The sequence below is a fragment of the Cyanistes caeruleus genome, chromosome 5, assembly GCF_971803275.1.
Source record: "Cyanistes caeruleus chromosome 5, bCyaCae1.hap1.1, whole genome shotgun sequence".
NCBI lineage: Eukaryota > Metazoa > Chordata > Aves > Passeriformes > Paridae > Cyanistes > Cyanistes caeruleus.
Window position 1 is genome coordinate 27434354 of NC_141705.1, and position 13032 is coordinate 27447385.

The 13032-nt window shown below is 38.8% G+C and overlaps 1 protein-coding gene across 31 annotated transcripts in view; it reads right to left on the reverse strand.

Annotated features, from left to right (window-relative positions):
* CLOCK (clock circadian regulator) overlaps positions 1–12975 on the reverse strand; it is a 63430-nt gene extending 50455 nt beyond the window's left edge. For 7 of the 31 annotated variants that reach the window (XM_086887965.1, XM_086887953.1, XM_086887964.1 and 4 more), the window contains exons 1-2: positions 12712–12904; positions 2674–2775 (exon numbers count right to left, since the gene is read on the reverse strand). The gene's annotated coding sequence lies outside the window, so the exon portion shown is untranslated. Of the gene's footprint in view, positions 1–2673; positions 2776–11832; positions 12244–12660 lie in introns of those variants that run through there. The other 24 variants (XM_086887961.1, XM_086887946.1, XM_086887959.1 and 21 more) reach the window with 21 other exon arrangements.
* Positions 12976–13032: the final 57 nt, after the last annotated feature.

Here is a 13032-nt window from a genome sequence, read left to right on the forward strand (position 1 = left end):
TAAAAAGGGTAAAGATTATCATGAGTTTACTGCAATGACTCAAATCGATCCCTAAATCTCATGCTAACCAACTATGGCAATTGAAAAAATCAGATTAATGACACAGGAATATTAGTCTACTTTAAGAATGAAATTAGCTTGGTTCTAAACATCATCTCAGAGTCAGCCACAGGAACAAAAAAATACTAAGGGAAGCTAATCAAGAAATTCATGGAATACAAGAATTTCATTAAAGAAACACTAGATAAAATATATTTGGTGTATACACAGCTTTTTACCTTAGATGTAAAGCCAGGAATATATTACTTAATCTCTGCCCGTTTTTTTTCTGAGCTATGTTATTTATATAATAATTTAATCCTCTAGATTTTAGGTTATGTGTCAGAGTTTCTCCTAGAATTGTAAGTTAAAAATAGGATTTTTTAATCCTTTTTTTTCACACACAATTAATTCATTGGTTGTTTAGAATAACCAAACTATTCAGACTCACCAAGTTTCACTGACATTCAGTATACATCCAAATAAATTCCAGGAAGATTTTACAAATGAAAAATAGGCTTTTCTCTACATTTGCTAAATTTACATGAAAACAAAAAATCTGATCTCTTTAGAGCAATTCCTAAAGAAAAACTGTCTTTTAAGAAAAAAAACCTCTATACAAATTTTCACATGTATATAACCTGAAGATTTTAAGTATACTGCCTTTCCATTTCAGAAAAAATATGGTCTTCATATTTTTAAATATTACTTGAAAAGTAACATCAAAGATGCACAATATACAGATGTTTTCAAGATGCTCAACAAAATATTTCATAACCTTTATCCACACACAGCCTGCACTGTCCAAAAAGATCAATTTTATTATGACCTCCTGTGAACATTAGAGAGCAATAAAGAGAAAAAGCAAAGAATAAAGAAAAATTAATGAAAAAAATGGACAACAGTTATGGAAATATACTGCTGAAGCAGAATTTGAAGGACCAAATCAACAGAAGATGGGTGATACAAAGAGTACAGAAGAAAATCTTCTTACTCAGTGTTTGTACCTGACACTACAATGGAGTCAAGGAGATTAGACCTGTTTACTTCTCACAGTCCAGCTAGAACATGCTCAGTAGCTCTGTCTGCTTATGACTAAAAGGATTTGGAATATATCTACCTCATCTGATTTGGACAGATGAAATGGATTTAGGAAATTCACTGAACTGGTACAAAACATATTTTCAGAAATCCATCATTCTGCCTAATGTAAGTGGGCTAGCAGAAAAAAATACTGCCGCATAACAATTGGTTTCTCCTAAAATCTTGAGTGCTTGCTCCAGCACATGCAGGTGCTTTATTTTTCCAGTGGCAAGATTTTCACTGCATTTTGCATCAAGAAAACAGTATGCTCTTCCCTCTCAACTCATTCTCAGACACAAGCTGATATTTGGTTGAATTTTAGGTGAATGCAACATAACAGACATTTAAATCTTAGTAAATTATAAGCAACTAAAACCAAGGTTCTGGAACAGAAAGTGTCAAGGATCATTAGCTACAAGCACTGCTACCTGTAATTCCATTCACAACCAAGCTTTACACATGACCAAGCACCTCCAATGCATTATCAGCCACTAGGAATACAGGAAGGCTTTCTGCCAACAGGACAAAATAACCCCATTTCAGCAAGATTGACACAATATCCGTTCTACATAAATGGACCAATTTCTTGGGTTTTCTTGACTCAGTATAAAAGCATATGTTTTGAACCAGTCAAAAAAAACAACAGATCTAAAAACTAAAACCTACTTAGAAAGATAAAACATAAAAGCACATACATGAAGTCTACAGAGGGCCATGGCCATGATCCTCATGGATTAAAATCCCTTTGCTGCTCAAAAGATGAACCATAAACAAATGACCCTGCTGTTCTGTGCTTCTCTCTGTGTGATGCACAAAGCAATCAGCAACCTTACTGCAAGATATGACATGGACAAATCTTGAAAAGATGAAAATCTGCACCTCCTGGCCCACTGTCAGCTGGACAGTACACAGTGTACAATCAAGGAAGCAGGGAGAAGCAACCCTTCCATAAATAAGGTGACATGTGAACAGAGATAGTACCACTTGAAACCATTAAGATACATTCTTCTGCTATATCCTTAAATGAATGGGGTATTAAGTCATCTCAACAAGATGCAAAAAAAAAAAAATAAAATAATAATAAATCCAAAACAACAACAACAAAAAACCAACCAAACCAACCAAAAACAAAAACAATCCACACCACACAAAAAACCCAAACAAACAAACACTCAGAAAAGCAGTGAGCATGCTAGTACACACATTCATTCACTGCAAGACATCCCTGGGAGAGATATTAGTTTAGTCTCCAGAAACCACAGGGCCACCTTAGCATGCTGCATTGCTGGGGATGGTGCCTTCATAAGCTCTGGGTTTTTTCTTCCTTCTAGTTTCCAAGGCAGCTCAGGTACAGCTTAGCTGTTTCATTCCATGCTCCAGTGTACAGGATAAAAGCTTATAAAAAGCTTATTTGAAGTTTATTCTTGCCCACACACACCATTAATTTGAATCTCAAATTGAAGTGGAATGTCTACCTTGCCTGAGGTTGAAAAAGAGATGTTTCTGTTTAAAGCATTACTGTTCTAGTAGCAATAAAATCTACATACTTACTTAAATTACCTAGAAATACATTGTGCCTTGTAGAGTGGGTGGGTAGCATTAGTAGTCCAAATGTGATGTCATCTGAATAAAAGTCTTCTTTGGCACAGTCTTCTGAAAAACAAAAAAAAAATCCAGTTTAATGAAAATTCATCTGTCAAAAAAAAATTTGGGGATGAGCCCTTGATTATTTCTGTTTTCTCTCCTTCCATTTCAGCCATTTTATATTCATCCTTAAATTATCCACAATTTCACTTTCCAATTTTTCTAGTCAATAGAACGATGTAAATACTTATGAAGGAGAACTTCAACATTGCACACCACCTAAGACAGCTCTGAAATCCAAACCAGCGAGACAAATGCAATAGCCCAATGGTAATATGAAATTTACAGATGAAACAACGTATACAAAACTTTAATATTACAATTATTGCATTATAATTGCTTTGGATTGCATTATGACCTTGCAGAACATCAATAATATACTATGCAAACTTCTGGAAATAAAATGCATAAATAAAATTTTAACTGTGTGTACTATAGTTCGAACAGGACATGTGAACTACCCCAGAACACGACCTGAAACTCTCAGAGAACATGGCATGCAACACCACTAGACTCCTCTCACTAACCAAACTCCCCTCATTAAATAAACCCCAACAATTTCAGTAAGATGTGCTGCCAAAAGCTAACTATACAACAGAGATTTCTATAATTATATATATATTCTACTTATTCAATGAAGAATCAGCTCTCCACCTGCTACAGATCATAAATTCTGTATTCCTACACACCATGCTGTGTTTTAAATACACATGCACCAACTTGGTAATATCATCTAACTGATGATAATGCTGCTGGAAAAAACTACTCCTATTTAACCACTGTTAATATTTTCTATTCAGCACTCCCATGTGGCAAAGTATCTCCTTCAAGGCACACGTAAATCTATTCCCTCCCATTGTACAAAAGGATAGGCAGATTTCCTTTGACATAAAATAACCAAAATAAAGCAACTTCTAAACCCCTGATATTTACCATCTTGTCCCCCAGTATATGTAACATAGAAAGAAGAAGCTGTCAGCCTGGTGAAGAACAATGCCAGTGTTTGAGGAAGATCTACTGCCAAGTCTAATGGGATAAGAAATGCAGACCATTATCACCTACATATTTATTTTTCTAAGAGGTCAAATAAAATATTCTAAAGTTAGAAATCAATGATCTGAATCAAATACCAGTATGCAGATAAGAAATGGCAAACTATATTCCACAGAGATATACAGGAAGATTAGGTGCATTTTAAAAAAAAAAACTATGCCAGTTTATGAAAGATTATTTTTCATTTCTTATGTTGGCAACACAAAGTTTAATTCAAATCAGTCTAAACCAACCATAAATCTAATTGTCTCTATAAAGGCAGTACAAATTTAACTAAAATAATTTGGTAAAGCAATTTCAGTTATTGTAGTGAAAAAAGTTTGTGATCCTTTTTATTTAGATTAAATGGTAGTATGTCAATTATCACTGATGTTAAAAAACTTCTATAGTCCCACCCCCAATTGTACTGAAATTAATATGAAATCCTCCAACTTGTAGAAAAAATTGTGTGTAATTGAAGGTGACAATAGAGCAACAGGAATGCCTGAGATTAGATTTTCAGGCACAGCTGCCTGTTGTTTTGCTGCTCACTTTAAAATCAAGTTTGAGCGACAGCTAAATTTCTTAGAGTTAAAAAAAAAAATCTTAGTACCAGAATTTGTATCCTAAACTCCCTGCCAAACTGAGCAAAACAGTATATTCTCAAATCCTTTTTCTGTCTCATTTTTTTTTTCTTCAGAAAAGCTAAACCCATCAATATAATTTTTAAGTTTCTATAGATCTTTTTCCTGCCCTATTTCATAAAACCTTCTAGTTATTCTTCCTCTTGATTCAGACTACTTTTCTGATTATGCTTCCCAGATCCTGCAAAGTACTTTGCTTCTTTTCCTACTAATCTGTATATTATTTGGGCTTGCTTTATGCTGTCTTTTGCTTCTATATTCTCATATTACTTGTTGCTGATCTATCTTATCATGTTCTTAGAAATGAGAACTTGTTTAATTCACTCGCTTATTAATTTGAATCCTTGTCCCCCTTTCTGAGGTCACTGTCATCATTTTCTATGTCAGTGAAATTCAGATCACAAGCTTCTCAAGGCTGAAACCCTATCTTGTTATCTATGAAACATCATGAAAAGCTCTAGGGCAGCACAAAATGTTTAGCTAAAGCTTCTGAGCTGGAAAAAAAGACTATATAAAAAACTGAAGTAGAACACTTTCATAACAAAAACATTTCCAGAAAAATATATTATATATTAAATTGGTGAGCAGTTAAGGAACTATCAGTGGAACTACCATACTAGCTCTAAACTGCAGTTCTCAAATACACAACTGCTAGTAGTAACTTGATTACACATAATGGATGTTGCTGCTATGGATGGCAAGAAAACTTTATTAAATCACATTACTAAATTAAAAGTGACAGGAAAGTGTGTGTGTATGTGCGTGTGAGAGAGAGAGAGAGAGAATCTGCATTCCTACTCTGACAGTTCTTGGAAGCTGTGATTCATGCTGCTACTTGCTTTTCTACTCACAGTAGAGGAAAGCCCTGTTTCCTTTAGAGTATTTGTTGTTACTATGAAAACTACTTTAAAATAAGCACTAGTCCAAAACACTTATTTTGCAGTCTGCTGTATTTTAAAAATGAATTGTTTTAATACCTGAAATCAATAAATTACAAATTGTGAGGATTATGTCAGTTACTGAAGGCTTGACAAGTATATTTCATACTATACATCAGAGAATTGTCTAGAAATGAAAGCAGCACAAGCGAATAGTTTTCATCACTTTTACCATTACTAAGTTTTTCTAAACCAACCAGAAGGACACCCTACACTTCTCATCTGAGATTTGATAAAAATCTTTAAGTTGAACATAATGAGGTAGTTTCCAGTCTTCTGTGTATTATGATAAATAGGTAATGCAAAGTCCAGACAGGAAAGAAGCCAAGAAATGCCATTCTGGACATAAATTCAGCTCCTGCTTTTCAACTCCGTGTTACAAGACAGAGGAGTGGGCTTATTGGAAATCCAGTTTGGGAAATACTGTCCTCTGTTCTTAAGCTGACAGAAAAATATTATTTTTTATTATTATTTTGCTATAATGTTACACTACTATATTTTCGGTCCCCATCCCTTTCCAAAATAGCCCAATATTCTTCCTGTCTCCTCAAGCCCTGATGATACATACAACTCTGTTCTCCTATTCAGAACAGTGCATGCTGAAAAAAACAGGTCAGTACCAAAATCCTATTGCATTATCTCTCAAGAGAGAGCAGTAACACATTTCTCTCTACCCAGCTTCTACCCATTTTCCCAAAACCTGTGGTAACATTACAGTCTGTGATTTCCATCCCTCCTACAAACATGGTTACAACTGATCAAAGATTTCAAAAGTTACTGGTGAATATGTGAGGAAAGAATGAGAGAAAACAAGGAAAAAGCATAAATCCCATTTTCTTAGGAAATCAGGTTTAAAAAAAGGCAACTATCTACAGATTTTAATTGAGAAAAAATTCCTATTTGTTTACTGAGCCAAGGAAAAAAGCAGATTTTGGCAAAATACTTTTTATCTTTCTACAACTTCACACTGTAGGTTTCAAATTAAGCTTTGGGGAACTAAGGTCTAGGAAAGTTACCACATGAAACAAGATAGGTTACTTCTCCTGATGTATCTTAGGGCTTTTGGATGACTGGTAAAAATCCAAGCATTTAACATTTCTCTAGCAATAGTAGTCTGAAAAATAACATACCTTCTACCTTAGCACACCAGCAGGAGTCTACCTTCTCTGTATTCACAACTATCTTCTCAACAGCAACCTCTAACTCTTGGAACATTGTTCTGCCAGGGTCCATGTCAGTAATAAAACTCATCAGGCAGTCACTGCCATTGCATTAAACATGCAATGAAATAGCCACCAAACACTTCAAATATTCCTAAATGCCAGAAACTATTATTAACTACTTCATTAAAAACTTTACTCAACTATAAAAATGGAGACTTGTGTTTTATTTATAACAGCAGCAGGATTCTCAGAATTTGAAATATTAAATTAGCTTATTAATGTGTTTTGAAGCATCTTTTTTATTAGGCAGCTTAGTATCTCATATCATTAAGATCATAATTTAAGATGTAAAAGTATATATTTCCTCAGTGTTTCTAAAGTACATTAGGAAACTCAAACAATAACCTCCCACAAGAGCCACATCTTACAGGCCAGCCTGGCTCCTCTACGTTCAGAAATACTTGCCCCAATGAAGAAAGTGATGAAACTTTCTGGAGATCTACCAGTTCAGCAGATAATGACATGTTTATGGGATCTGGGATCATTCTTCTGTAAGCAATGGAGATACACTCACAAACTTGTGGCGCTGCAAGCTAAAAACTCTTGTAGATGAGGCCACTAGCAATACTACTCCCTACCATAAAGCACTTGAAATTCTGACATCATGCTTGGATGATCAGCCCATTCCCACGTATTCCTCCTTTTCTAAGTGTCTTGCAGCAAGACCACACCTATGCATCACGGTTAGTAAGTTCTGTGGCCTGTTCTGGCTGTAATAGGCAGCACAACCTTCACTGAAACAGGGCACAAAAAGGGGATTCCATTCAAAAGTATCTACAATTCTTAAGTACCAAAGCCAGGGAGAGTTACATCATTCAGTAAGACTTTTCAAAAGTTAACAGAGGTGCAAACTATTTAAGTAACACAGCATTTTGCCTTCACCTGTTTCTGAAGGCCTAGGACATAAGTAAGGTTAGTACTCAATCCTGGTCCCAGTCCTTGTAGTACACATATCTAAGCTCTTCCCATCAAAGGAGGAGTAATATATTCTTTTAATACACCAGCAGGGGGAAAAAGATGTGTTCTCATTTTGTCCAGCAGCACTGGGAAGATGTATCAACTCCTAACTTTTCAATTCAGTGGCAATTTTCAGAATATGGAAGCAAAAAATAAGAAGTAAAGCTTTACTGGACAGAGCAGCACAAGAAGTATAAATGCCTCTATAGGTTGAAGGGCAGCAAACAACAGACATTGTAATGGCATTCAAACTTTTAAATGGAACACTGGCCAGGAAACAGGTATATATACCATCTCCTTTTCCTCCAAGAAAACAACTGACCACGTAGATCTCTTTAGCCCAATTAGACTCTAATCATCTTGTCTGCAAGGAAAAGTGAGGTTCTAGGCTTTGGAGTTTTGTTGGCTTGTTGTTTACTTTGGGTGTTTCTTTTTTTAAAGGAGACACAAACAAAACCTCTTCCTCCTCACTCCTCTGTGCTTCTGAACAAAAGGGAGAGTCACCACAGGGTTTTGGTCCAAGTCCAATTCCATAGGTGTGCCTGAGGTGTGGTTTGAACATGCCTTTGAACAAGTGAAGGCCTAATTTACAGATTGCCTAATTTATGAATAGTAAACAGATTCAGATGCCAAGATGCTCAGTTGTGATAAGATTCTAGAAGATGTGAATGAGAACAAAACTTCAGTGTTCTACTTTGGAAAACTTTACTAGTGAAAACCTAGAAACCCCTAACATGGACACAAATTTTATTTGCGGCTGGACACACAAAATCCACCTAAATAAATTTTGACTCTTCCATATTATTTTATGGATCTGGCCATATTACCAAAATAACTTACATCAAAAACCATCTCAGATTATCACCTGCAAATATTCTTTTTAGTGGAACTCTAGAAGGACCTCTACAGAAGAATGATGTCACATATATATATTTTGAAAATCCACTTCAATTGGATCTGTCTTACTCCAAGTGCTTTCTTCTTTTTTAAAAACAGGATAATAGTCTAACACCATTTATCTTGTGGTACCAGGCTGTCATTATTGGTAAAATGACATTAGCTTCAAATCTGAAGCCTTCTCACACACTCTGAGATTATCAAACATACAGTTTTAAGAACAAAACACTGAAGTAGGCACATTTAGGCCTAATTTGGCTACATTTTAATCATGAATATGAGGAATGCCCATAGTATCTACTAAGCTTCAAGGCATCACATTCTAAGTCATTATCAGCCTTGAATTTCATATATAGAACTAATTTTTAAGGATCTATATTTAATAAAATATTAATACTATTAGTGATGATTTCATAATATAATTCAGAACATTAGTACAGAATAAGGAAACTTATTCAGTGATTTTAATGACAAAATGTAATAGTTGGAAAGAGTCCAACAGTTGGAAAGTCTGCACCTCTAAACTGTTGAAAGAATGTGTGAAGCCTTATTATTTCCACATAATATTAAATATAGGACAACCACAGGGGACCAAAACATTTTATGTATATGATTATATATTCTAGAAGTGGCTATAATAAAGAATTTATAATATACACAAAATGTATGGTAAGAGAAGACTAAGACTATAAATTTAAACACTCAAGGGTGAGGTATGCCAAAATTGAAGTGGCTTTTACATGACAAAGGAATTTTGTGGCAGCAGTAGGGATAGAGAATTCAATCCTTCAGGGCAGCCGCATTAACCCTGAGTCTTCTTTCTCTTCCGTGATTTTGCATTTCACATCTTTTTAAATCCTACAACAGTGTAATGTCTGTCAGAGTTTCAAATTATTACAGATTCCCACCGAATTAACAAAATAATCAACTGTACTAGGAAGTTCCTTTCCCCAGGTGGACCATCCACAGAAGCGAATCAGATACCTTCCTAACGGATATAGACAAATTTGCTTGTGCCAAAGTTACAGATAGACACTGAGATCTTTTATTTCAGATTCTGCTAAGGGACAGAAGGTGTGCTTCCAACACATCCTTTTATTCTGAAAGACCACTAAATCCAAAATATTAATACCAGTGCTACTAACAATAATTCAGTATTAGCTTAAGATGAGAGAAACAGTTGAATGGTTTGGCCACTATCCGTAGCCTCACGCTTTTTTTCTCCTCTAGAGATAAAGCTATTCTGTTCTCCCAACACCCTGGTGACTTGCCTGGTCTTGTGCCACCCCTTCAGTGGTGAGCCAGTTCATTAACACTGAAAGGTTAAAAATACTTTGTAAAGTAAATAAACAGAAAGTAAGAATGGCAAGAACAATCACTACTGACTTTGCTATGCCACTACCTACTAATATCACCATTCCTCAGAAACAGTTCTACATCTGCTTTCTCATTTGGCCTTCACAGTTTGTAGCACTCATAGGGAAGCTAGTACTTTTAAAAGGCTGAAACGCTAACATGAACTTTGCTTCACTTCAGATATCTACCAAAATCTTTGACTCCAGAAAAACTAACCCATTACAACGTGATGAACAGGCACCTTTCAGCTGTAATTCCATTTTTTCTGAATTATATTTTGTATTTTGCATTAAATACTGTATTAGGATACTAATTTTCTACTCTAAGAGGAGAGCTATCCATAGTCTTCATCTATAAAACTAAGCTGAAACCATGAGACACTGACAACAAATTATATGTATCTCCTGAAGGAAAGCGTAGATAAAATAAGAAGCTGCTTTCAAATGAGAAAATTACCTAGTGAAGAAAACTGCATTTTTGATTCACAACTATTTTCAACACAAGTTTATTAGTTTATAATAAAAAATTCTTAACTTTCCAAGTTGATAAAAATATTTCATATAAAGAACACATAGAGAAGGCAGGGCCAATATCTCTACTACTATTTTATATCTTCAACTTTTTGCAGAAATTTAACCGAGGCGAAAAAAGCAAAAGCACAAAGTTCTTAAAAGCAACAATTTCTGTTGCAAGACCAATCCAATCACGAAGATTCATGACTTCTGTGAAATTCTATACTAAGAAGCTAATTAACCAACACTACAAATTAAATTTAAGGTAATTACCACTCAGTTTTAAATTGCTTAGTACAAAGAGAGTAAAGTTAGCTACAGCAGAAGTTTTGGGGTCCGTAGAAGAGCATTAGTAATGAAAACACTCTGCTTTCCTCACATTCTTTTATTTTGCCTAAACATGTTAAACTTTTCCATGTAAGAACGTGAAGCGGAAGAAATAAAAAAACAAGACATGGCTGAATGGCACCTTAAACTATTAAATATCAACCCGGAAGTTTGGGGGTTTTTTCCCTGTTTGAATTGTTTGTTAAGAAGCAGTAACCCTTGCCTTACCAACAAAATTCTCAGACAAAATAGCCATATTCTACAAAAAGAACCTAAACCATGTACATTATTTCTGGTAATCTGAAAGCAGTGTTTGTAATGAGTTTAAGGAAGTGTCTTAAGTGGATACATATGAAAATTAAGAGTTTAATTTAAAAAAAATTAAAACACAGTTACTTTCAAGTAGAATCCTCTATTACAACAATCAAATGCTGTCCAATTTCAAATAACAGGCCCAAACCCCACAGATATTTATAAACAAAGTCAATATTGTTTCTGTAAAACTGAATATTGTGAAACAACTGCAACTGTTCATACTGAACTTTTCCAGGACTACCACAGACGAGGTGTATTTCTAAAGTACTTCTTTCACTAGGGTATTTGCTTAAACAATCCTCTTGCCTCCTGACACACCTGTCAGCCAGAGAAATTACATAGGTTAAATATAACCACATTAAAAAGGAAAAACAAAAACACAAAACCAAGGTAGTTAATTTTACCCTGGATCATTTCCTCAAGCTAGTTACAGGACACAATTCCACAAACCGTTGTGCTGTTGCAGATCTGAGGCAGGCCAGGTCCAGCCAATACTGCCACCGAAAGCACTGCTTGTCAACCAGTCATTTAAGAAGTCATTTAAGAAAAAATACCTGCTTTAAGGATTTAGAGGATCAGGTTCTGTGATCGGCCACTCTGCCTCTACATGGAGTTTCATATTCCACCCAAACCATACCTGACCTTCCCTGTGCCTCTTGGTAGGTTAACTCTCACCAGCACATGAAAACAACGGCCTTACAAAAATCTCACTGCTAATATGTCTGATTTGTTCACAAGCACTCCTCCTCATGGGAAGAAACCTAACATTTCCAATTTATATCGAGGCCTAAAGCAGCTGGAATTTGAAAGTGAAACCAACCAGAAATCCTGATCCACCTTAACCCAAAAATAAAATTGGAAGTACCACGGATTTCCAGTCCCTCGTTGGTCATATTTCACACCTGTATGCACGGAGTATTTAACACAGAGACTTTAAGGCCGCAGTAACTCGAAAAAGGACCGGGGGCTACTGAGGATCGCTCAGGTTTAACGAGCGCGAGCACGCTGCAGTTATCGCAATGAAGTTATCGCAAACAAACAAACAAACAAAAAAAAAAAAAAAGGGAGGGGAAAAAAAAGAAAGAAGCCTACGAAGCGCATACGCAACCCCGCAGCTCCAGCCCACCTGCCGCAGAGAGAGCGGGGCACGCTCTCGCCACCGCCCGGAGCCCGAGGCCCCGCAGAGCTGTCCCGCCGCGGGGAGGGCCCGGGGCCGAGCAGCCACCGACCGCCGCCCGCCCGCCGTGCGAACAGCCGCGCTCCGCAGGGCCGCCGCGGAAACCTCCCCCGCGCGTGGGCCGGCGGGGCCGGGAGCGTCTCCCCAGCGCCCGCGGGACGAGCCGCCCCACGGAGCGGCGGCGGGCGGAGGTGCCGCCCGCAGCTCGGCTCGGTTCGGCGCGGCCCGGCCCCGCGGATGCCGGGGAGTCCCGCGCCCGCCCTGCCCGGTTCGCGGGCGCGAAGCCAGGCGGGCAGCGCTCCCGACGCGCCCGGGAGTTGTGACAGGAGCAAAGTGGGTCACCGGGCCTAGCGGGTGCCCCGCGAGCGCCCCCCGCCCCCGGCCGCGGCCGTGCCCGCCCAAGGGCAGCCGCCGCACTCCCGCCCCCCGGTTCGGAGCGGGAGACACGCCGGCGCTGTCAAACTTCCACCGCTCCCCTCCGCGCCGTGCCCCCGCCTTCCCCTCGCCACCGCACACCGGGGCCGGGCGGGTCCGCCCGCACCGCCCCGCGCCGCGCTCGCTGCTCACCTGGCCCCGCGCTGCCGCTGCCCGCCTGCGTTGCCCCGGCGAGCGTCGCTCGCCGCGCGCAGCCCCGCGCCCGCCGCCCGCCGGCACTGCCTGACTGAACCTCCTCCCGCTCCTGCTCCTCCGGCGGCGGCACAGCAGCACCCGGGCCCGGGAGTCCCCCCGACTCCACCGCGCCTGCGCCGCCGAGCCCCCACCGCCGCCGGCCGCCGCGGCGCCTCGCGCCACCGCGCGTGCGCCGGCGCGCACTGCAACCCGCGGCACCCCGGGGCCGCCGCCGCTGGCGCGCGTGCGCAGGAACGGCGCACCGGGGAGGTGATTCCC